The sequence below is a fragment of the Pogona vitticeps genome, chromosome 1 (assembly GCF_051106095.1).
Source record: "Pogona vitticeps strain Pit_001003342236 chromosome 1, PviZW2.1, whole genome shotgun sequence".
NCBI lineage: Eukaryota > Metazoa > Chordata > Lepidosauria > Squamata > Agamidae > Pogona > Pogona vitticeps.
In genome coordinates, this window is record NC_135783.1 from 210713312 (window position 1) to 210739691 (window position 26380).

A 26380-nucleotide genomic window follows, 5' to 3' on the forward strand; every position below is an offset into this window, starting at 1 on the left:
TGGCTGTCATGAAGGGTGCGGTGGGGGGGTGAAGGGCATGCTGGAGGAGAGAGAAGCCCACCCTTCAACGAGGACTCTGTTATGCTAGGGATGTTTCATGGCTGGGGAGTGTACTTCTGCCAGACCGATGTTGGTTTTTGGGGGGCCAGTTAAAGTGAATGGAGAGACTGATCATTCACTTCAACAAGGTATGCTGATGGAAAATGGTTGGAAGGGTGGAGGAGACCATCCTCTGCCAACGGCATCATTGCTTCAGTGATTCTTGGTGGAGGTAGACTTCTATCTCTATCCAGTGGTTTTTGTTTTGTTTTGTTCTGGTGAGGCATTTTCCCCCCCTGCCATGCAAGTGAATGGAGAAGTCATCCCGCTCAAGCCAGAAGCGGATGCTAGAAGTTGTTGGTAGTGCTAATGTCTGCAGAGACATGATTGAGGGAGTCTTGTGAAATCAGATGTCAAGGGAATTCTGTGCTTAAATTTTGGAGATGCATCTTGAAATACACTGCATACTCCTGGAGGTGAGAGGAATGTCTGTTGTGGTACTCAAAGGCTTTCATTAGGGATTTTTCTCCTATTTTTTTTGGTTATCTCTAACATCTGCTTCTGTCTTTACTTGTGGGATTAAACTAGCTTCATTTCTCTCTTAGACTACACTGACTTTGCCGTGGTCTGATTCACAGTCTGTCTTTCACTTCCGCTTGCTTTGAGTGATCAGAGAGGGCCCGTGGACTGCTTCAGAACCTGTGTCCACGCTGGATCCTCATCATGCAGTATACATTTCAGCCCACAGCGCCCCTGTTTTCTTCCCTCTCTTCCCACGTTCAGGTGAGACAAGCGCACATCAGGGTTGTCATTTGGAGATCAGACAGTATTGGGAATGGAGGTCATGGTGCACTCAAAAAGGTTGGCACATTCTTTCTCCCAGCAACCTCGGATCAGCTGCTGATCTGTGCTGGAAAGTCCACTGTTGCACTCCATGTTTGTTGGCGAGAGCAGAGAGCAGTGGTGTTGCTTTGGAAGAGCACCTCCACAGCCATACATGAGAACAGCCAGTGGGCTGGGCAGTGTGCCAGATTCTGTGCTCAGAGTAACAGGTGACCCTGGCCCTGGGGCTTCACCATGTATGGAGCTCAGCGGAATGTGTCACATTTGATGTCTTTTTTTTTCTCCTGCACCCTTCTCTTGTCTTCTCATTGTCTTGCTGCTTTTTAGGGTCATGCTTGGCTGGACTTCCAAAGAACTCCTACTCTTTTGCCTTCAAAACATTCTAAAAATTCAGGGGACAGCTCACAGGGGAGAGTTTTTCTGCCGTCCCTAAACCTCACACCCCAATTGCTACATTGCCACAACACCACCCACATATATGCCTCCCTTGTCCTTTTGCAGAACAGAAAAATTCATCACACAGGGAAAAGTCTGTCTGAAGCGTTCTGACTTGGAAAAAAAAAACAGAAGCCCCCAATGGCAGAGAAAAAACTCCAAGCTGGGAACAAAAAGGGCCAGTCTGATTTGAATCGGCCTATGCATCTTGTGATCATTTGAAAAATAATTCAAATCCATCCATTTTATAACCAGAGCAAATCCTATGGTATTTGACTGTGTAGTCTCAGCTCAGCCTGGCCTTGGAAACACTGTGGCACCCACAGGTGGCGTGTTGACATATCCAACTCTGAAGCTAAGTCATAGGAAACAAAAAAATTCTCCACGCACTTCTGTTGTTACGTGCTGTAAGATCAGAACTGACCACAGCAACCCTAATGGAGTTTTCAAGGTAAGTGAGGTATTTGAGGAGTGGTTTTTGATTGCTAGCTTCTTTAAAGGGCTTTCTCATCCAAGATTGGGAAGGTTGGGCTGTAGTAGACTTGTTAGGAGATGTTTGTATGTAAGGGAGCGAATAAAACCAGGTTTCTTGCTGCGCCAAGCAGTTCCTCTCAGTGAACTCTTCTGGCATGGCTCTATGAGAGTTGCAGAACTGTTTTCACCCCTGCTTTTCCTTCAAGGGCAGACATCTTTCTCATGATTTGTAAAGAGCAGCCAACAAAATAAATGGGGGGGGGGTTTGATATCATAAAGGCAATGGTTTTGCTTCCTCTGTTTCTCAACTTGTTCAAAACCACAGAATGAGTTACGTATGTCATAAGGCAACACATAGTCTCTCTGAGTTATCTTTGTTCACGTTTGTAGCAATCTAGTGATGCTTCTGGAGTGGAAAGATCAGCCAACAGGCTGCTGTTATTGCCCAGCGGATGCCTGAATGTGTTCACGGACTTCACATTCTCCAGAGAGATTCCTTCCTCCCCCTTAGTTATGAATGGCTATAAATAAAAAAAATTGAATTATTTATATACAAACCATGGTGGGAAAACAAAAAACAACAGTGTGTGTGTGGGGGGGGTTTTCAAATTTTGCTGTCTCACCTCATTTCTGTTCTCCTATGATGTCCACCGCATTTTCCTTTTCTTCGGAGACTTTTTAGTCTTCTACAGAGCTTTGTCCTTCTCTTGGTTTTTCTGTTAAAACAGCCCCCCTTTCTTCATCATACAGAATCTTCCCATTGTGCATTGATGCTCTCAGTCATTAGACGAAATTAGGTTGCTTGACATTCATGCTGATGGTAATTGTGTCCTCCTCTTGGTTCCCACCATATAGTAACTGCAGAAGTCACTGTGTATTATGGAGGAGGAGAAAATTATGTTTCTCTGTATCAAGCCCCAAAACTTTAATTTATGGTTTGTTGAGATTTTAATCTGCTACCCTATACCAGATTTCTGAGTTCTCATGTCAAAAAATATTAAGAATCTACAGAGTGTATAATAATATTCTTCCCAGCTTTGAAGCAGATGATTTTGCTAATTATTTTTCTCTGAAGGAGAAGACAAATGTTTGCAAGTCTGAACTAGTAGCACAATGAACTCTTTGCCTTGCAATTAAACTCAAAATGCCCATAAAATTTCACAGTGTTTGTGTCTGAATTACTGTTTTTGCTAAAGCAATTAACAGCATGGCATTCCTTTTCTTTTTTTTTTCTTTTTTTTGCCAGCACAGTGTATGTGTTTGTGAGAAAGAAGGGGTTCTGAATCACCCTGATTTTCTTTATTTATGAAAGGATTATCTAATCATATGTATTGGGGGGCCTGGTCTGGTTGTGGGTAGTAGGGGTTCACATATGCATATACACTTGGCATTCCAGTATCTTGTAAGAAATCAGTTATCCCACAAGTTGTTTGAAAATGTTTATTAAATGTCTGAGGAAAATCAATCAATAAAAATAAGCCAGAAAGTGCTTCCGTTTAACACACTCAATTCTGTCATCCTATTGGTTGATACTGTACTATTGGGAGGCTTGCTATCTCCAGTCTTGCTTTCTAGCTCTATTGCAGTAGTATTTGTAAAATTACACTTTTGGTTGTTGACAACTTTTCTAGTCAGGGTTATTGAGAACTTCCGTAGAAAATACTGAGCTTGTAGATGTGTAACTTTCTTGATGACATGTGGAACACTCCATAGAGGAGCTGAATTTATCTAATTGGTAAAAGGAACCATTAGTGACCAGGTTTGTAGAATGTTTTAAGTTGGTGAAATGTGGATTCGCTCACACCAGAAAGATCTCCCATCCCCCATACAGCTATGGATCTTGATTAAAATATCAAATGATGTTGTAGACCTTATCATTGCTGACATCGTTACTTTCATCCATCGTAACTATGGGTGGCCATGACATGGCAAGAGTTCATAGCCTGACTATGTCTCGTAAAGGGCTGATGGAGTCTTGATGATACGTGAAGTGTTTTCTTCTCTCTTTCACATCCATGGGGTTGGCATATTATGGATACGAATGAGGAAGAAACATTGCAGAAGGATCATAAGGATTCTTCGACTGCTGTAGCTTTTTTTCTTCCAAAATTGTTGAGATGAGCTTCTGTAATGTTAGAGCAAATGTTTTGATGGTATGTGAATTTTTTAAGTTTTATTTTAAATTGCACTAATCATTTATTTAATGGTGTAGTGTTCCATTTACAATATTATGTTGTTGTTTAGCTGTTAAGTTGTGTCCGACTCTTCGTGACCCCATGGACCAGATCACACCAGGCCTTCCTGTCTTCCGCTGCCTCCCAGAGTTTGGTTAAATTCATGTTGGCAGCTTTGATGACACTGTCCAACCATCTCGTCCTCGTCCCCTTCTCCTCTTGCCTTCACACTTTCCCAATATCAGGGTCTTTTCCAGGGAGTCTTCTCATGAGATGGCCAAAGTATTGGAGCCTCAGCTTCAGGATCTGTCCTTCCAGTGAGCACTCAGGATTGATTTCCTTCAGAATGGATAGGTTTGTTCTCCTTGCAGTCCAGGGGACTCTGAAGATTCTCCTCCAGCACCACAATTCAAAGGCATCAATTCTTCGGCGGTCAGCTTTCTTTATGGTCCAGATCTCATTTCCATACATTGCTACTGGAAAAACCATAGCTTTGATCATGTGGACCTTTCTTGGCAAGGTGATGTCTCTGTTTTTAAGATGCTGTCTAGATTTGTCATCGCTTTCCTCCCAAGAAGCAGGCGTCTTTTAATTTCGTGGCTGCTGTCACCATCCGCAGTGATCATGGAGCCCAAGAAAGTCTGTCACTGCCTCCATATCTTCCCCTTCCATTTGCCAGGAGGTGATGGGTCAGGTGGCCGTGATTTTAGTTTTTTTGATGTTGAGCTTCAGAAAAATTTTTGCGCTCTCCTCTTTCACCCTCATTATGAGGTTCTTTATTTCCTCCTCACTCTCTGCCATCAGAGTGGTATCATCTGCATATCTGAGGTTGATACGTCTTCCAACCTTAATTCCGTGTATTCGTGAAGGCTTTGACGGCCAGGATATAATGGTTGTTGTGGGTTTTTCGGGCTCTTTGGCCATGTTCTGAAGGTTGTTCTTCCTAACATTTCATCAGTCTCTGTGGCCAGCATCTTCAGAGGACAGCATGCTCTGGTGACAGAGTGCTGTCCTCTGAAGATGCCGGCCACAGAGAGTGGCAAAATGTTAGGAAGAACAACCTTCAGAACATGGCCAAAGAGCCCGAAAACCCACAACAACCAATCTTAATTCCGGTTTGGGATTCCTCCAGTCCAGCTTTTCGCATGATGTATTCTGCATATAAGTTAAATAAGCCAGGGGACAATATACAGCCTTGTTGTACTCCTTTCCCAATTTTGAACCAATCAGTTGTTCCACATCCAGTTCTAACTGTTGCTTCCTGTCCCACATACTGTATAGATTTCTCTGGAGATAGATAAGGTGGTCAGGCACTCCCATTTTTTAAAGGACTTGCTGTAGTTTGCTATGGTCCACACAGTCAAAGGCTTTTGCGTAGTCAATGAAGCAGATGTTTTTCTGGAACTCTCTGGCTTTCTCCATAATCCAGCGCATCTTAGCAATTTGGTCTCTAGTTCCTCTGCCCTTTTGAAATCCAACTTGTACTTTTGGGAGTTCTCGGTCCACATACTGCTGAAGCCTACCTTGTAGGATTTTGAGCATAACCTTGCTAGTGCGTGAAATGAGTGCAATTGTACGGTAGTTGGAGCATTCTTTGGTGCTGCCCTTCTTTGGGATTGGGATGTAGACTGATCTTTTCAAATCCTCTGGCCACTGCTGAATTTTCCAAACTTGCTGGCATATTGAGTGTAGCACCTTAACAGCATCATCTTTTCGCCTACTTTCATCTATGGCGGATTGCCCACCTGTGACCATATCTTGATGGGGGGGCTCTCACTACTCTAGTCCACACACTTGTAATCTCAAGATTAGACCACTGTAACGCACAATACGCGGGGCTGCCTTTGAGATTGTTGTGGAAACTTTAGGTGGTCCAGAATGTGGCAGCCAGGCTTCTTAGTGGTGAGAAAATATCAGCATATCTCCCCCACTCTGGCTGCTTTGCACTGGTAACCCATCTGTTTCCGCATTGATTTCAAAGTGCTAACGATTACATACAAAGCCCTAAATGGTTTGGGACCTCAATATTTGGCAGATCGTCTTCTCCCACCCAGATCTACCCGAATCACCCGACATAGCCAGCAGGGACGGTTGAGGGGCCTAACGTCGAGAGAGGCCCGGAAGGAAAAAACAAGAAACCGAGCCTTCTCGGCAGTGGCCCCTCGACTATGGAATACCCTTCCAACTGCAGTTCGACTGGCACCCTCGCTGGGTGTTTTTAAAAGCCATTTAAAAACTTGGCTCTTCAGGCAGGCCTTCCCTGCAGTCAATTAACTGATCCCTATCTTTCTTGCTTGAGTTATGCCATCTTGGTAATACTGTATGCTGCTTAGAAATAAGTGTTAAAACTATGTTTTAGATGATTTTTATATTGTTCATATTGTTGTGCTTTTATTCATGTAAGCCGTTCCAAGTAGACGTTGTCTAGAGGGGCAGGGTAATAAGTCTAATAATAAATAATAAATAAAAAATCAATCTGATTACGGTATTGCCCATCTGGTGATTTCCATGTTTAGCGTCGCCTCTTGTGTTGTTGGAAAACAATGTTTGTGATGACCAGCTTGTTCTCTTGACCAAAATCTATTAGCCTTTGCACTGTTTAGTTTTGAACTCCAAGGCCAAACATTCCTGTTGTTCCTTTTATTTCTTGACTCCCTACTTTAGCATTCCAGTCCCCTATAATGAGAAGAACACTTTCTTTGGTGTCAGTTCTAGAAGGTATTGTAAGTCTTCATTGAATTGGCCATTTCAGCCTCTTCAGCATTGGTGGTTGGTGTATAAACCTGGATGACTGTAATGTTGAAAGGTCTGCCTTGGATTCGTATTGAAATCATTCTATCATTTTTGAGATTGTATTCCAGTACAGTGGTGCCTCGCTTAATGTTAATTCGTCCCAGCGAAATTGCTATAGAGCTAAAACATGGTAAAGCGAAAATAAAAAACACATTGAAACACATTAAAACCTGGTTAATGTGTTCCAATGGGCTAAAAGCTCACCATCCAGTGAAGATCCTCCATACGGCGGCCATTTTCGCTGCCTGTTTAGTGAGGAATCCATCCTAGAAAACAGTGGTGGGCCATTTTCTTCAGCCGGTGGCCATTTTGCAGCTGTTCGCTGATCGTCGTAATGCGAAAAATCGGTTCCCGAAGCATAACAATGACTTTTGCTATCGCTACAGTCAACCCTCGACTTACAAACTTAATTTGTTCCAGAAGTAAGTTTGGAAGTCAAAAAGTTTGTAACTCGAATCAGCATTTCCCATAGGAATGCACTGAAAACCAATTAATCCGTTCTGGCTGGTTTTGGATCTTAGGTCGAGGGGCGGTTTGTAACTTGAATCATTAGTTACCATAGGAACTACTGTAATGCAAAGCTGGGTAATCCGTTCCTACCACTAGAGGCAGATTTTTTTTCTTTTTTCCTTCTAACCTAAGATGACTTAGGTTTAAAAAAAAGGAAAGGAGGGAAGGAGGGAACAGAGACCTTTTCAACAGAACACCTTGAAAAGCACCTTTTCAGCCAAGACAAGCACCTTCTGGGAAAAACCAAGCACCTTTCAGACAACAGATCACCTTGAAAAGCTCCTTTTCAATCAAGACAAGCCAATACAAGCACCTTTTGGGGGAAAAGTGGGCAGCAAAGGAGGGAGGGAACACCTTTTAAAAATCCAAAAATCCAAAATTTAAAAAAAGCCAAAAAATAAATATGCAGTCCATACAGCACTGTACCAGGCAATACCAGGAAGTAGCAGGCAGTCTGAAGACTGTCTCCAAATCCACTCTCAAAATGCTGGGAAGAGTGAGGAAGCAGACAGGCAGCCCCTTCACTGGCCAACGGTTAACTGAATGTTCAAATTTCGCGCTTTCCCCACCTCCCGCGTGTTTTTTCGGTTCGTAACTCGAATCTAAGTTTGCAAGTTGAGTCAATATTTTTCTATCAGAGCGGTTTGTAAGTCGAAATGTTTGTAACTAGAGCCGTTTGTAAGTAGAGGGTTGACTGTATATCGATTCGCAAAACAGTCATTCCAATGGATGATTTTCACTTGACGACGATTTGGTCCGTGCTTTGCAAACCGTTTGTTCGCAAGACAACGATTTCTACAGCTGATCGCTGGCTTCGCAAAACGGCTGCCCTGTGTTTTCCGGACCCATGCTTTGCAGAACAGCCATTTTTACAGCTGATCAGCCCTCCACAAAATGGCTGCCCTATGGGCGATGTTTGCAAAACGAGGTATTTTCCCCATTGGAATGCATTAAATGGGTTTCAATGCATTCCAGTGGGGAAATGGTTTTCGCATGACGACGATTTCGCCAAACAGCGATTTTCACGGACCAAATTATCATCGTCATGCGGGGCACCACTGTATTTTTCTTTGCAGCTTTGGACTTTCCTTTCACTTCCAGGCGCATCCGCAGCTGAGCGTTCTTTTGGCTTTGGCCCAACCACTTCATTAGCTCTGGAGCTATTCGTACCTGTCCTCCCCTCTTCTTCAGTAGCATGTTGGACGCCTTCCGACCTGAGGGGCTCATCTTTCAGTGTCATATCTTTTAGCCTTTTGTTTCTATCCATGGAGTTTTCTCGTCAAAGATCCTGGAGTGGCTTGCCAGTTCCTGCTCCAAATGGATCACGTTTAGTCAGAACTCTCCACTATGACCTGTCCATCTTGGGTTTCCCTGCACGGCATAGCCCATAGCTTCTCTGAATTATTCAAGCCCCTTCACCATGACAAGGCAGCAGTCCGTGAAGGGGGCAATCCATGAAGGGGACAATATTATGCAGTGTCTCTAGTAATTATATAGTTATGTTTTATCAGAAGTTTCTGTATCATCTCTCTGCATAGAAATAATGGGAAAGATTCTGCCTCTCCACTAAACTTTTTATTATGGTGGTAATGCCTGATGTTCAGCCTATCAGTGCTGCTACCCTGTGGAATCTTAAAGTCTGTTACTTTTATGTTTTATCAATTGGGCAATTTTTAGTGACCCTTATGGTATGAGAAGTGTAGTTTTCTAACCCCCATTCACTCTAGTAGAAGTAGCTTTTTATAGAATGTGCCTGATCCTAAAGGAAAACTTTAAGCAGTACAGTGGTGCCTCGCATTACGACGTTAATTCGTTCCAGCGAAATCGCTGTAGAACAAAAATTTCGTAATGCGAAAATAAAAAGCCCATTGAAACACATTGAAAGCAGGGAACCGATAATCGCAAAGTGAAAAACCCCTGTTCAGACCATTGTTTTGCAATTGCAATTGCGATCGCAAAAGATCGTCGTAATGCGGGGCAATCGTAAAGCGAGGCACGACTGTACGTCAACTGCTCAAGAATGGCACGAGTTGCTCTAGGATGGGTGGGTTGAACAATGCCTTGTGAAATAGAGGACTTGATTCTTTAGGAGAAAAGGTAATATGACAACTCCCTTTCAATCATTAGTAGATATGGTTTCCAGGGATGTTGCTAATTCCATGGTTTTATGTGGCTCTTTCTTTATTTAAATGGTGATTTTAAAGAATATTCTTTAGGTTTTGAGTAAAACCAGACTTTCTTTTCCCCGTGATCTATATATGTCTGTATTTGGAAAAGCAAGGAAATTCCAAAAAGATAAAAGAGGAAAAAAATATTGCTGTAAAGCAGAATGTTATGTTTGAAGCTGTATCCCCTGAGTGAGGAAACTCAGACCATGGCTCACCCTCTGCCATAAAACATGAGCACATTGATGCACTGTTACTTTTTGCTTTATGCCACAGTCTTTTTAATGTCAATGAATTTTAAATAATCTTTGACCATCTAGTACATAATAAATTACTACAAGTACATGACAAATTAACTATGCTCTTAAACAGCTAGAAACCTTGGCAGATTAATACATTGATCCCACTGACGTAATTTCACTTATTAGGACAACATTTTAGTATACATACAAAGGCCTCTTTCACTGTATTTGCTATTTTGCCATAATACAAGTGCATGACTTTTTTTTTAACAAAATGCATGTGCTGTACAGATAGTTCATACTGTGGTTGGACTGATTCCAGTTACATGCTTAAAAGCACATTGTTGAAGAAGAACTAAGAGCTTGAGGGCTAAAAGGATTCTTCTTCATGGTCTCTGTGAATGCACATGAATGGGTTTTACTGCACCTGCGCAGGACTCCTCGGAATCTTCTAGAGCTTAAAAACGTGATTAGTAAGACATTCCCCTATGGTGCGCATGCTCCACCCTCCTGTAATACCTCAGTTCCTTTTAGCCACCGCTGAAATCAGACTTCTTTGGCAATCTCTAGAGCAAACTTCTTGTTGTTACTTTTTTTGGACTTTTGGCTTGTCTCATGGTTATGATTTGGATTTTGGATTTGATCTGTTCTTCTGTTTCGGATGTTTCCCTGTTAGTTTTTTCTTTCTTTTGATTCTCCCCTCTCCCCCTTCTCCCCCCTTTTTATGGCCCCGACATGCCCATTCAAGCGTTGCAGCTTGTGTGTCAATAAAATTCCCCTCTCGGACAGCCACAATTGCTGTTTGTTTTGCCTGGGAGAACAACACCAGATGAGCTCCTGCCCGGAGTGCAAGAGACTAACTAGACCCGTCCTTAAGCTTTGTTTGCAGCGTCTTTGGTCTTTTCTCTGGGAGAAATCCCAGAGGCCTTTGACCTTGAAATCACCATCTACCATGGAGCCTACCTCGGTCTGAGCCAGTAGACCAACCCTCGGCTCCCATCACACCGTCACCTAGGCAGAAGTCTTCTTCTAAGGCTCCCAAATTGAAACACCTATCGGGCTCAAAGTCACCTTCAGTCTTGGTTAGTGATACTTCTAAGAAAAGGAAGGAGATTGATAAACAGAAGAAAACAAAGTGGTCCTCTAAATCAAGTTCTAGAGAACCTCCTCCAGCCCAACTATCGCTTCCATTGCTAATCCTTGAGGAGTCATATAGGGAGGTACCCAACCTGGACTCCCAATCAGAAGCAGATGACTTGATGCCGCTGCCTCCAACTCAGATTCCAGAGTCATCATTGAGCCTATCTCCGAGTCATGGCCACTCAGTGGCTCATGTTATCTCTAGCCCGGCCTCGGCCCATTCTAGCTCTATGTCTATTGGGTGGGCAACTGTTATTCAGCTCTCAAACTTGGAAGTTTCGGCGTCGGCTTCTCCACGTAAATGTTTGGCTAAGCGGTGCCATGTTTCTCCACCGGTTCAGTCGCCTAGGCATTGTGATGTTATTTACATCCCTCGGCACTCTCGATGTCGATACTTGGCGGACTATCAAGAGCTCCATTATGAGGAGCATGATCGGCATCAATACTCTTATGGTGAGATCAATCCTTACTACGACTCTACCGACCAAAGAGGGTGTGTTATGCTTATGCTTCCCCCTCTGACTCGTTTCCATTGCCTTTTCCTCCGCCTCGTGAACACCTGGACTATTACCGTGTTGATCCCGGTTTGCCTGTCCCACACAGGCCAGCTGTTAAGTGTCGTTCACAGCAACTTGACATCGCTGGACAGGATTCTTGGGCATCAAAACACTCCCGTACGGCGCTGGCTCCATCGGCTTCAGTACCACAGCCGAGCGAGTCTCTTGCTCGAGTTCCCTCTTCATCTCTTCAGGTCTTTTCTTCTCGTAAGGTCCTGGTCTCCGGTACCAGTTCCCCGGGTTGGTGCTTCCACATCGAGGTCTTGCCATCGCTTGCCCTCTTTACCTCCTTCTTATACTAGAGATTCTTTGTTTTTTTCAGTCTCAGATGTTCAAGATCAGCCCGCTGAGGCTTCTAGGGAGTCTCCTTCAAATCTTCCGACCCCGAACTCAGATGTGGCGGATAACCTTTCTCCCTCTCCGTCTGAGGATTTCACTTCTTATTCACAGTTGATACTCCACATGGCGAAATCCTTGGAGCTCGATATCAAGCAACCTCCTCCTCCTCCTAAGTAGAATCTTGTCTTCGACAACATCAATCAGGAGAAATCACCTCCATTCAGTCTTGCTTTCATTCAAGCTATGCTGGACCTTATTAAGTAGTCCTGGGATAAGCCTTCTACTTCTTTACAGATTTCCAGGCGTGTCAAAAATCATTACAGAACCCACGGAAATAACACTGGCTTTCTGGTGAAGTATCCTCTCCCAAATTCCATTATCTTGCAGTCTAACCAGTCTCAGGCTGGGAACCGCTCTGCTGTCACACCTACAAACAGGGAAGGTAGAAAATTGGACATCTTGGGCCGTCGTCTACTCGCTTGCATCCTTCGTAATGAAGGTATCAAACTATCAGGCTGCCATGGGGGAATATCAGAGGCAACTGTGGAACAAGATTCTCCCAGTCCTCAAGGCCGCCCCTGAGGATGCTAGGGCTGAGCTTGTCAATACACATATAGAGGTATCTGTTTTGGCTAAACAGCAACACTTGGCCTCTCAGCATATGGCGGATGCTGCTTCCAAGGCCATGGCTTCAGCTATTTGCCTCAGGAGACACGCGTGGCTCTGTTCAGCGGGGATCACCGATGATGCTCGGTCCTGCATAGAGGACCTCCTATTTGATGGGATTGGCCTTTTTAATGAGACGATGGATGAGATTATGGACAACCTGCATAAAATCCACAAAACAGCCTGACCCTACTCTACTCAGCAGCCTAGATTCCAACGCAACCAGTGGCGACGCTCATTCAACTTCCAGACCGGGCCACGAAGACAGACCTCCCACCCAACCCCCGCAAAGGCTGTTTGTGTCTGCGTGCGTGCTCTTGCGCAAATGGTGGTGTGGCACTTGTGCGGGCATGTTCACTCTCATGCGCAAACGGCAGTGCTGCCATCTGCACATGTACATGAGTGCGCACCCGCACAAGCGCTACAGCATCATTCACACATATGCATGAGTGTGCGTGCGCGCACACTTGTTCATGCATGCCATGCACATGAGCGCGGGGGGTGCTCCGCCTTCCCCAGCCAGTCCTCGGACTGAAAAAGGTTGGGGACCACTGCTATAGATCATACAAATCTCCTCCACCGGATCGCTCTAATCCTCCCCCATCTTCTTCTTCTGCTGCCTCCTTCTGGTCCTAAGCACCTGTTCAGTGCCGTCAAGCTTTTCATCGACCTGCAAAGAAAAACAAAAAATTTGACTGTCTTCCCCTGGCCCCGCTCCTCGACCGACCCTATCACCCCCGGCTAGCCCCCTTCTTTGACAAATGGGCAATCCTTATCAAGGACAATTGGGTGCTCGCCATCATACATTATGGTTACCTTTTGGAGTTCAAGGAGCTTTCTCCCATCGGTCGCATCAGATCTATGACTTACTCACCTGCCCTAGAGAGCGAAGTATCCTCCTGCAGAAACAGGCTATTCAACAGGTACTTTCTTAGGATATTCTAAACAATTTTTATTTCCGCTATTTCACAGTTCCCAAGCGAGATGGCAGTCTTCACCCCATTTTAGATCTGCGGCTTCTCAATACTTGCATTCATCCCAGGCGTTTTCATATGGTTACCCTAGAGTGTGTTATTTCTCTTCTCTCTCCAGGCGATTGATTTGTAGTTATAGATTTCTAGGACGCTTATTTCCATTTTTCCATTCAGGAACGTCACTTCAAGTTTCTCCATTTCTTCTTCAAGGGATCAGCTTACCAATTTTGCACTCTTCCCTTTGGACTTTCCACCACTCCAAGGACTTCTACAGAGTGTCTGGCTCCTGTGGCTGCCTACCTTCGTCTACACAACATCACGGTTTTTCCATACATAGATGATTGTGAGTACCTGTCACTAAGCTCGGAGGGATGCCATCTTCACCCTTCAAGCCTTGGCGGACCTAGGTCTAAGAATTCTTGTCTCGAGCCTTCTCAAACCATGGACTACATTGGGGCGCACCTCAATTCTATCAGGGCCAGAGTTTTCCTACTTCCTGAAAGAATTCTCAGGTCGAGATGAGCTATTTGCCCATTTCACCTGTCCGCTATGTTTTTGGCTCCCCATACACAGGACCTCCTTGGTTTGATGGCTTCGACCACGTCAGTGCTCCAACATGCGAGGCTGAAGATGTGTTCTTTGCAGGCCTGGTATCTGGCCCAGTTCAATCCTCTAGTACACCACAATTCCAAAAGACTACGTGTGACTCCGGAGTTGGTCTATCAACTAAGATAGTGGACCTTTGTCCCTCACCTATTAATGGGCCATCTTTTCAGGCCTCTCCAGCTGACCGTACAGGTCACAACAGATGCCAGCCCAATAGGCTGGGGTGCACATTGCGGTGATCACGAAATTCACGCTCTCTGGTCAAATGCGGAAAGGCTTTTGCACATCAGCCATCTGGAGATGCTCATGGTCATCAAGGCCTTTTGTGCTTTCCGCTCTGTCATAGTTGGCACAGGAGTACAGATTGCCACGGACAATATGACCACCCTGTATTATATCAACAAACAGGATGGTACTAACTCACTTTTCCTACTGTACCTGGCGATTCATCTTTGGGAGTGGTGTTACGACCACCACATTTTCCCAGTTGCCATTCATGTGTCAACAGAGGACAGTGATGTCACCGATCATCTGAGCCATCTTACCACCCAAACCCACGAGTGGGTTCTCGATGACGGCGTTTTTGCGAGTCTCTGCAGTCGGTGGGTTACCCTGACCTTGGACATTTTTTGCCACTTGGGACAATTTAAAGTGCAGCATCTTCTGTTCCCGAGCAGGGAAAGGCCAAGGTTCTCGAGGTGACACATTCATGGTGGACTGGGGCAAGGCACTGTCTCTTCTCTCTTATTCCTCTCATCCAACGGACAATAGTCAGGATCCAGCAGTCCCAGGCTGATGCCATCTTGATAGCTTCTGGTGGCCTCGTCAGCCATGGTCCATCTAAGGACCATGTTGGACGACTTCCTCAAGCTATCTCTACAGCCGTACATCTTGATTTAAGGCGACGGTATGATTTGTCACCCCGATTTGGAGTCTCTCCACTTTACAGCCTGGAGGGTTCTTCTGCAGTGGCAGACATCCTGGCCAAGGCCATAAAGTCTTCTAGTAGGTTATTATATTCTTATAAATGGAATGTTTTCTTCTCCTTTATGGCTTCTAGGGGTCTCCGATCCCAGCGTCTCTAAGCACCATCCTCGCTTTCCTGCGTTGTCTGTTTGATCGAGGTTTGGTGCACTCGCCTCTCAAAGTTTATGTTTCAGCTATCGTCTCTTATCAGCCTATTGGATCTGAAGCTTCACAATTATTTTCATACCCAACTCTAAAGAAATTTCTTAGGGGTCTGAAGAACAGTCATTCTCCTGTTAAATCCCCATTCCATCAATGGTCTCTTCAGATTGTGCCTCATGCACAATCACCCCCTGTTTGAACCATTTGCTTGTATGAGCTTGAATCTTCTTTCCTTCAAGACACTGTTCCTAGTGGCGATTACTTCTGCTAGACGAGCGAGCGAGTTGGCTGCCCTAAGGGCTGATGCCCCCTATATTCAATTTCATCCGGATAAGGTGACACTGTATCCCAATGTGTCTTTTCTACCAAAAGATGTTTTAAGTTTTCATGTTAATCAGCCTTTGATCCGTCTGACATTGTTTCCTTCTCCTTCTTCCAACGTTGAGCGCATGCTCCATTCCCTTGATGTTCGCTGTGCCCTGGCGTTTTATGTTTCTAGAACCAAGGATTTTCGTAGTTCTCTTTGCCTCTTCGTTTGTTTCCATGACCCACGAAAGGGGTGTCCTGCCTCTTCACAGACTACATCAAAGTGGATCACAGGTGCTATTATCCTGGCTTATATATTGGCGGGAAAGACTCCGCCAGAGGTGCTGAAAGCCCACTCTACAAGAGCAATGGCCACCTCTACCGCCTTGCTGCGTGGTATTGAGGTTTCTGACATCTGTCGGGCGGCCACCTGGTCTGTGCTTTTGACTTTTGTCACACTATAATCTAGACATCAGGGCCAAGAAGAAGGCGGGTTTTGGCAGGGCTGTGCTGACTTTGATGTTGCCGTGACAGCCCACCATCTGGTGAGTTGGCTTGCTAGTCAGCCATTTGTGTGCATTCACAGAGGCCACGAAGAAGAAAGAAAGGTTACTTACCTGTAACCATAGTTCTTTGAGTGGTACTCTTTGAATCCACAAGTCCTGCCCATCCTCTCTGCTTTCCGCCACTTACTTGTCTTGGGGCTTCAGAGATTTGACAGCAACGGGCATGATCAGAACTGAGGTATTACAGGTGGGTGGAGGATGCGCACCACGGGGGAACGTCTTGCTAATCACGTCTTTTTAAGCTCTAGAAGATTCCGAGGAGTCCTGCACAGGAGCAGTAAAACCCATTCGTGGGGATTCACAGAGTACCACTCGAAGAACCATGAGTTCAAGGTAAGTAACCTCTCTTTCTTCACATTCTGAGTGAACCTCTTTTATTTGAAGGGAAAGGCCAGCAAAACTTCATTTTAAATAACATCCACACTTGTATTACATCCAGTTAATTTCATATGTTAAAGGATTAACTAAAATACATTTTAAAAACATCTAAAAGCTGAGTGGACTAAATATGCAAATAAGTTTCAAGGGGCTGAACTGACCTCCAGACTGACTTTACCAGTCTGGAAGCAAACATGATTAATGCTGCTGTGCCTTATGCAAAGACGTCAAGACTTCTACAGTTAGGAACATAACAAGCTACCTAACACACGTTCTGGTTCATTGTTCATCTGTCCTAGTATTGTCTGCTCTGACTGGCAGCATCTGGTTGTGGTTTCCAGCAGAATCTTTTTTTACCCATCGTTTTAGCAGAAAGTAATAGGATTTTGTTACGCCTGGAAGCTGGAACAGTGCAAGTAGGTATATCAATCAGTCTAGTTTTGGTATAGTGTGGTGCTAAGATAACTATGTTGCAGTTTTACAATGGTGTCTAGAAAATGCACCTGTTGTGCAGATTGTTCCGGAATGACAATCACAGGCTAATTTGCAACCTTTTGATCTCTGTAGCTAGAGTGTAAAAATTCCAAACCTTGCTACAGAGACAATGAGAGGCTCAGCCTCACAAGAAGAATTGACCATCTCTGCCAGGTATGGAACATCATTTTCTGGACAATTGTGGTTTTTTTCCCACCATCCATGAAGGGGGCTTGCTTAGAGCCTCAGGAAGTAGATTTCATCCACAAACGCGTACTATTCGTTGTAATTTTAGTGGTCCAATAAAAGGTATCACCTACTCTTGCATCTTCGGGACCACACTGGCCCTTTATTTTTTTTCATTCTGTTCAAGTTTAGGATAATTTTTATGTGAAGAGTGCTGAAGGTTTCCTTGCAGAATTAGATATATTTATTTTATTTGCAACTCTTTAGAAGGACACTTAAAGTTTATGATGTTAAATTGTAAGTTTAACATTCGTGGTTGTCCTTGTACTGCCTTGTTCCCATTTTATTTGAGTAAGATTTCCCCCCATTCACAGCAGCCAGGTACGTCTTGGTTTGTTCTCAGTACAAAACGGCTTGGGCCCTCTATACCTGAAGGACCGCCTCCTTCCATATGAGCTTACCCAGCAGTTAAGATCTAGCCAGGGGGCCCTTTTGAAAGAGCCATCCCTCAAGGAGGTAAGAGGGACGGCTTGTAGACAAAGGGCCTTTTCGGCAGCTGCCCCCAGACTATGGAACGCCCTCCTGACTGAGATTCGTCTGGCGCCGACATCGATGATATTTCGGCGCCAGGTCAAAACCTTCCTGTTCCAGAAGGCTTTTGATTGAAATAATATCAACTGTGGGTCCTGGTGGCAATTTTTAAAGTTGATAGTTTAATTGTATTCTAACTGTTTTGTCTTTTTTATTGTATTTTACTTGTTGTAAGCTGCCCAGAGACCTTTGGGTTGAGTGGGCGGCATATAAGTTAAATAATAAATAAATAATAAATAATATGACAAAACTGTCTCACTGCCTACTAGAATGGAGTTATGAGTGCTTATTTTATTTGTTTTTTCCTCTCATTTTCTTTTTTCTTTTAGTTTCTGACCTTTTTGTTGGTATTGTTGCTATTCTTCCTTCTTTGAAGTTCTTCTTTGCTTTCTACTTTTTCTGATCTGGGGGTATTTCAGTAGTCAAGAGATCTTAAAAAAAAAGCCCAAGGCACAAAAGAACTTCCACACAACTGAACACCAAAAGCAAAGCTATGATTCGCACTCTGAAGTCTGAACTTTATTGTGCATGTGTCTTTTCAGACAAATAAAGTGGTATTCCAAAATGCTGCAAGGCTTTCTAGTAAGGAGTGTTTGTTCAGTTGGTTGGTGGGGGAAGCAAGTGGCAAGGCTGATCAGATTTTTATGGAGCTAGAATTTATTGAGAAAGGTGTGTATGTGTGTTTATGAGTGTCTGTTTTAGGACATCTGCTGACTTCAGAAATAAGTTTTATTTCAGGAGCCTGATAGCCACGAGTGAACTTGTTTATGCTGTTCCTTACCCATCGTGGAGCTTTGTGGTTTACTTGAAGAACACAGACTGTTACTTCATTCATCCCCCCACTGCAAAGTTAGTAAAACTGAAGGCTTCTGGGGCAAGAAATAACCATTTTCTTTTTCTTTTTTTGTTAGGAATTTCTGAGTTTAAAATTTGAGTTCTGTTGCTGTGTTATAAAAAGCTTAGACAACGGTCCACTCAGGAAATTAGTGAAGGACAGAATAGATCAAGAAAACTACTGACTCCACCTAGGTACAACTGAATCTCAGGTCATCAGTGACTTAACCATATAATAACAGTATTCACACAAGAGAGACTTTTTGTGTGAATACTGTACTGGAGCAGCCTTACAATTCCAGGCAGCAAAACAGTATCCTGAACCAGGCATTCTGCTGTTTTTCTAAGGGCCTACCTCACACAAGGGCTTACATTGCCAACATGCAGGCAGAAGGGTGTATTGGTTGGTTGAGTACATTACAGTTTACAAACCCAGGGAGATCACCTGACCTTAGGAGCCAGTGAGATTCTATCAATCTGTATATACCGTAACTTGCTTTTGGGAATTTGTGGGCTAGAACTTCACTTGGAGTAGTTAGTTATTTAGTGTTAGGCTGTTCCGGTTTACCTGCCTAATAATCTTACTACCAACCCCTTGCCACCCCATAGATCCTGAAAGGACGGTTTATTTGGGTAAATTTAGACTTTAAATAAAGGCCCAAGGGCTTGGGTGTCAATAAATGCCCATCACATGTCCCCCCCCCCCCAATTTTTCTACAAAAGACATTCTTAAGAAAGAAACTCAGGACATGTCCTCCATATTCATTGAGGAATTTTGTAGGTTTGATTCAGGTAGGCAGGTAGAGAGTCCACATTTAGAGAAATGTGCATGCTTGCTTTGCCTCATTATTTTAACGCTTTAATGGCCTCTGGGGGCAGGTTTAACCTTTGCTCCTGTTTTATTCCAGATCGTGCGCATCTACAGTGTGCAACTTCTTTAAAGATCTAAGTGGAGTCTGTACCACAAGGATGGTACTAGCAATACTGTATATACTGCACAGTGTTGAGAGATTTGTAGGAGTATGTTCATAGGCAGTGTGGGCAATCTCTGTGTTCTCAGGGGTCAAATTCTTGCCTGTAAACCCATCCATGAGCCACACCAAGTCCATAAGGGGGTGGGAGGGATTTCCCCCCACCAAGGATGACTTTAGAGTTGTTTGAGAAGGCCACAAAAATAAAATAAAAAACATGTTGGTACATGTGACTGGCTGCATGAGTGTAATCTTTTTGAAAGATGGTTACTCATTAATGCTTTTATTGTGTTTTTACTATTGCTTCTGGTTTCCATTTCTTGGAGAGGTATTTGTTCGTTCCTTTTTAATGTTTCTATACTTAGTGTTTTCAGCTTTAAATATTGCCTTTTAATTATGTAAGTTGCATTTCTAAACTCATTGTTTTTATTTTTAAATATTGTCTTTCAATGGATGTAAGCTGCCTTGGATCCTTTTTAAGGAGAATGGTGGGGTAAAATGTTTTAATTAAATGTTACTCACCCCCTGCTGCATACATTAAAACAATAAATGAAGGATGGGAGGGGGTCAGTAACCCCCATGTTTCCTGTAGAGACACCTATGATTCATGCCTCAACAAATATTGGCTTGCTGGACCAGGAATATAATGGGCAAATGAGATTTAGATCTTTATGGGTGAGCATAGGTAGGAAGAGAGTTGTGGATTGCGTTCTGATATTTGTGGGGGAAAGGTGGGCTATAAACGTGGTAAATAAACTCTTCAGAAAAGAAGACGAGCAGTGCGGTCTTTATTCTGAAGAGTAATTTGTTCAAAATCATTTGATAATAGGATTTAAAGAGATGAGTTTTAAACAAAAATATGTTACCACACACTATTGCATAAACATTACAGCTGATGTCATAATCTCTGCAAGGAAGTTAGGCTTAGAGATCTCTTTACCTTTGTTTTGCAGATTCTAATTTTGGCCATGTTATAGAATTGCATGCACCATTTTTCTTATATTTTTCTTTAGTATGTGCACTAATGAGGCCTAAAAATAAATAGAATTTAATCAATATTTTAATGAAGTAATGCAGCACACATCAGCTTGCCAAAGGAAAAAGAGCAGCAGCAGCAATCTAGTAAGGACAAGTTATTACCTTCAACTCTTACTAGTAGTGGGAAATATTCACAATAAAATATTGTACACATTGCCACTAGAATTTTTTGAGAAGAAACAACAGTTAATCTGAGAAGCCTTTCTTCCACTGATGGATATTTTTATTCTATAAACATGTTCATATTGTGTAATTTCCTCAGCTGCGTGCCAGATCACATTTTTACGGTTAAATTGTAGTTTATTTTCCACCTGTTACAAAGCCTGTCTTCAAGAACATTGTTCTAATTTGTTCTTGCTTACAAAGAGCCAAAGAACAAGATAGTATTTTAAACTTTGTTTACAAACCTTTACAAAGGTCTGAAAAAACAGGCCTGCGAATTTCCCCATTACTAAACCTATTGAAGGAGATCCTCATGAGTACTGCAAATGATGCTGTTTAGCAAAATAGCTATCCTGATTTGTTATTATTACAAGCTGTTCCACTTTGTAAGTTTACCACTCAAATGTCCACCTTTTGCAGATATCACCATAATTCCCTGCATTTATATAGGGTTACAATCCTTCTGTAGTTCTACAGAAGATGCATGTTTGTGCCCTTATCTGGGCCTTTGCAGTGCCATGTGGATGGGAGAAGCACTTTACCCACCAAGTTCTGTTGCCCTGTACACTGGGGAAGCCAATGAATCTGAAGGGGAGAGCCTCCTGTACTCATGAAGAATCTCTTAACTGAGTATGACCTCTGGAAAATCAAGGTTTAATTCCTGCAAAGAAGCACGGCAACAATGGGAGACTATTCCTATCACACTCATCACTATGTAGAGAGCAACTGAACTAGGGAGGGAAAGGGACATGGCTAAATCTCCCCTTCCCCTTGCATGCTGCCTTATAAGGATGTTCTATATGGAATTTTTGGACTACAAATACCATAATTTCTCCATTCTGGAAGTTTCACATGAGAGACAAACAGAAAGAAACCTAAATGTGGCTCACCTGGGAGAAAGGCCTAAGCCTGAAGTCTTTGTGACCTAGTTAGGCCTAGCTCTGCCCAGACGTCCTCTAATTGCTATTCAGAGTTAGAAAATATCTGGTTATGGCTTGCATGATCATGGAATTGAAAAGGCCAATTGGCAGAAAACGGCACATAGGAAAAGTATGTGCTTTTTGTGAATAATTTTAGGTTAGGAAGTTCATGTTAGCTCCCTGTTTTTTGCTTCCAATCTGTAACCAGACTTCTTGTAGTAGAATTATCCCTTTTTGTGTGAAGCAATTCCAATATGATTCAGAGACATTAGGTGGGAGCAGTTGCTTCGTTCCCCATTTAGCAGCATCCCACATTTTGTATTCTTGGTGATACACGAAGAGGACTCTAAATGTGAGTTTCCTCTTTGAAAATCTAGCAGGTGTGTTGGGCCTTCATGCAGTCTTTCTAGAGATTGGACTGATTCTGTTTGCTGAATGGCTGCCTGATGGTTCACTTGAGATATTAAGAAGTGTGCTTGAGGCCTGCAGATGGTGCAGTAAATTAATAAAGTGGACTGAAAAGCACAACCAACCTTGTCCTTCCCTATCCTTCTGGAAAATGTCAGCTGGCTTTTTAAAGTCAAGACCCATCGCTAGCAGATTCCCCTCACTCTAGCCAGCACACAGTTGCCTGTGCGGTATAATGTAAAACTAGCCATACAGAACCCTGACTTGGGAAAGAGGAAGAAAGCAAAAAGACTATACTGTATATTCAGGCATTACAGTGAGGAGCAATGCATGAATGCATAGGACTGGGTTCAGTAACATTTCAGATGAGAAGAATCTGCTGTTTTGATCAGTTATAAACTGTCTACAAAGATCTTGGCAAGGGAGACATTGTCTTACTGAGGCCAACATTTTAAGATAACGAAGCCATTTGGTTACAAAGAAGGCAAATGAGAACTGTTTTGAATAACCTGTGAGGGCTTTCAGTTTTACAGTAGGTTGGTATGGCGCATGGTTATAATTTTTTTTCTTATGTAACTTGTTTCAATATGTTATTTAAATATATCACAAAGTGTGGGGGAAAGTGTTAACGTTACTTTCTCAACCAAATTTCTTTATCGCACATATATTCCTTTTTCTGCTGTGAATCAGTTTCACGGTAGCATACCTGGCCTTCCAGGTTGTCTTTCTTTCCAGACACTAAATGAACACAGACCTGCTTATGTTTGGAATAATTACAAATGTCATATGCTTTCATACCAGCTCAAGATTAATATAATTGTTTTGCAGTCTGTTCTTGTCTGCAGACACAGTGTCCTCCAGTTATTCACACACAGTGATTTTTAAGAGATTTGAAACCTTTTTCAAATATTCTGTATGTAGGTTTTAGTATTTACCTCCTGACTACTTATCCATTTATGAGGTAAATACAGAAATTGTAATTAATCCAGTTCGTAGCTAAAATAAGTTCTAGATAATAGTTATCCATAAGAATTTTAGTGTGATAAAATATGTTGCATTTCTCTTTGAAAAAGAAAAAAATATATAGAAGTAATATCTTGACAAAAAATGGATTGATACACAAGATACAACTAAGCATTTATTGTGTAAAAAACAGAAAGCAAAACCATAATATATTTTATAACATGTTGGTCTCCATATGTTATATAAAAAAAGTACTGAAAGCAAGAATAATACATAGTGTTTTGTACCAGTAAAAAAGCCTGTACAGAGGCTGAGTTTGCAGTTACTGTATATTGTTTAAAGGTATGCTAGAAGAATTATAGAGCCGTCCTAGACATATGTTCAGAAGTAAACTCTGTTGAGTTCAGTGTAAGTTACTTGTGAGTTAACATTTATAGGATTACAAGTACTTGAGTAAAAATTGAAAACACATGCACCCTCCTGGTGGATGAGATTAGCTGCTTTATGTCCTCTGCCTTGAAGAACTGGAAGAGAGCGTGACTGAAAGATGTATGCATGTGACTCTTCTCTAAGCCATGAACACCTTGGATGATTAACAAGAAAGAAAATGCATATTTTAAATAGTTTGACATATGCCATGCTTCATACCATGCAACTAAAGCTCATCTTCCTTGTCTTTTGTTGCTGGTGATATGCACCAGCTATTCAAGCTTTGCTCTTATAGTTTATTTTGTCATCAAAGCCCCCTATAAATATACAGTCACCAAGGTGCTTGGTTGTGGTTGGTGACTTTTATGGGTGATAGAAACATTGGAGACCTCGATAAGCCATCCATTAAAAGTTACAACTTTTTCAAGTCAGGGGAGTGTCAAGGTAAGAGAACTTCGGAAGAGCAGTCTAAAAGAATGAAAGCGAGTTTTTAAAGCGGGGCTATGGTCACCTTTTGAGGTAAGGTAAAGGCTTCCCTTGACATTTAGTCCAGTCATGTCCAAATCTAGGGCGCGGTGCTCATCCCTGTTTCCAAGCCATAGAGCCAGCATTTGTCCAAAGACAGTTTCCATGGTCACGTGGCCAGCGCGACTAGACACGGAATGCCCTAACCTTCCCACCGAGGTGGTACCTATTTATCTACTCGCATTTTACATGCTTTCGAACGGCTAGGTTGGCGGGAGCTGGGACAAGTGACGGGAGCTCACTCCGTCACGTGGATTTGATCTTACAACTGCTGGTCTTCTGACCTTGCAGCACAGAGACTTCTGCGGTTTAACTTGCAGCGCCACCACGTCCCCATGAAAGAAAATGCATATTTTAAACAGTTTTTACACCTTTTGAACCACTGCTTAATTTGTCATAATATTGTATGCTAGGTGAGTTATAACATCCCCTAAAGCAGTGGTGCCCAATCTTGAGCAAGCCCAATGTGTTATTGGACTGCAATTCCCAAAAGCCTTCAACACCACCTGTGCTCACTGGAGTTTCTGGTAGTTTCAGTACAAGTTTCCCAAAGTTGGGAACCACTACCCTAAAGCGTTGGTTGGCAGAATAGCAAATGGAAATATTTTAGCTAAAATGAGTCACAGCTACAGGTAGAAGTTCAGACTTGTGGACATCTTTGCCCTTTTCATGAAGGCATTGTTTCCAAATAGGGCATACTTATGCTTGATAAGTAGGTGGAGATGCATATGCCAGCCACCTCCAAAGTCCCCTGTCTCTTCATCTTGAGCTGAATAGAAGCAGAGTTGAATGCAGGCAGGAGTCCTTTATAGATGTATATTTTCAGCAGAAATCAGAGTAGGGAGATTTAAAGCGAGGGGCAGCACTACAAAGATGCTAGAGAGTAACGACCTAGTGGTAGCTGGTACCAGTTGTGATTGGTGGGATGGAACACAGTGCTGAAGGTGCTCGATTCACTGTATTCAAATAAGGAGAGAGCTTCCGGCGGATGGCCTCCACTTTAGATTTTAAAAAGGCTGCAAACTGGTCAGGTGAGAAACTAGGGGGAGGCCTATCACCCGAACCAGTTCCGGATAGGTTTGGCACCTGTAAGAAAGTTTTGAAAAATCCTTGTCAGTGGGGGAGAAAATCGGTGTGCACAAAGATTCAGAGCATTAGTTATTCTATAGAAACAAATGGAGAATTTGTGAACAATGACAGCTGAAATGGGAACATCTGTATGTGGATGTAGATTTGGGGGAGGGTTCTTATTTTTAGGAATCTACTGATTCCAGAATTCCTAACTAACATAGCCTTCTGAGGGACCTGCCAGGCAAAGACATGCTTGCTTCCTCTAAATACTTGTTTCGTCTCAAAATCCCTCGAGTGGCCTCTCCTACAGGTGGGGCAGGGCCTGACAAGTGTTAGGGCATCTTCAGCTGGGACATCCTGAGTTTGGAATGTTCTCTCTAGGATGATTCATCTGTTGATGGCCATAATACTTTTTTCTGGCCAGAGGAACACCTTTGTGTGTGCGTGTGCATGTGTACTTTTAAAATTGGACTTTAAGCAAAGCATTGCATATGTGCTGGCTTACCAGCAAAGCACATGCATTACGTCGATTCTCATCAGAATATAAAATACATGGGACAGGTGCACTGATTGCTTTTGAGAGCAAAATTTTGGAATATGAAAACAACTTTTGTTTTTGTTACTGTCTGGTACACAGAGTACAGACTTTGAGAATATTAACAGTCTTTTTGGAGAAAAGTCACTGGTTAGGCACACATATGGATAAATTGATAAGCAGGGCATTTGTATACCTGAAACTGTCTTACACAGCGTCAGATCATTGGTCTATAGCTGGTTTGTTTAGTCTTTTTATTTCGAAATGTAAAATTTGGAGGCTAGTGGTTTTCATTGGATGGATTGGGCAGTACTTTGGGGACTGGGAAGTGCTTGATAGTACTTAGTGAGATGCGTCATTTTCATAACCATTACATTATTGATAGTATTGTTACAATTTTCAGTTATTAATTGAATTATTATTTTGTTTGCTTGCTCCTAGTAATGTTCTTGGAATGGTTATGTTCACAAAACTTTCCAGAAACAATGGTACCAGAATGCATGGGAACACACAAATGTCCTCAAGAAAAGTGAGCTTTTTGCTTCTGTCATGCTGAGAGATTCTTTGAAAGAGTGGTTGGCGGCATTTAAGATAGGAAACATTGAGAACCACTCGTATAGACTGACATTATTTCCAAAGGCCTTCAAGGCGGCTTTTGGGTGGATGTGTAAACAACCAATAAAGTGGTAGCAACAAAACACAGCTTCCAACATAGTAAAAATGCCAAAGCATCAACCGTCATGCCCTTCTAGAGACCCAGCAGAATAGCACGGTCCCAGCATCCCATGGAAACAGGAACACACCGCAACTGATGATGACTTGAACTTCACCAGATCTTGATATCAAGTTTCCATCACAAGTTGGAAATCATTTGGTCTTGTCCTCGCTCAGGAAACTCTTCTGGAACCAGGTGTTCTTCTCAGTCAAAAAGGGAAATC

General features: G+C 42.8%; 1 protein-coding gene across 26 annotated transcripts in view; it reads left to right on the plus strand.

The window, feature by feature from the left end:
- Positions 1-26380, plus strand: part of BAZ2B (bromodomain adjacent to zinc finger domain 2B) — a 297222-nt gene that overhangs the window by 47507 nt on the left and 223335 nt on the right. Inside the window, exon 1 of one of the 26 annotated variants that reach the window (XM_078376167.1) lies at positions 1659-1768. The exons of the other annotated variants lie outside the window; for them this stretch is intronic. The gene's annotated coding sequence lies outside the window, so the exon portion shown is untranslated. Of the gene's footprint in view, positions 1-1658; positions 1769-26380 lie in introns of those variants that run through there. 26 annotated transcript variants of the gene reach the window in all.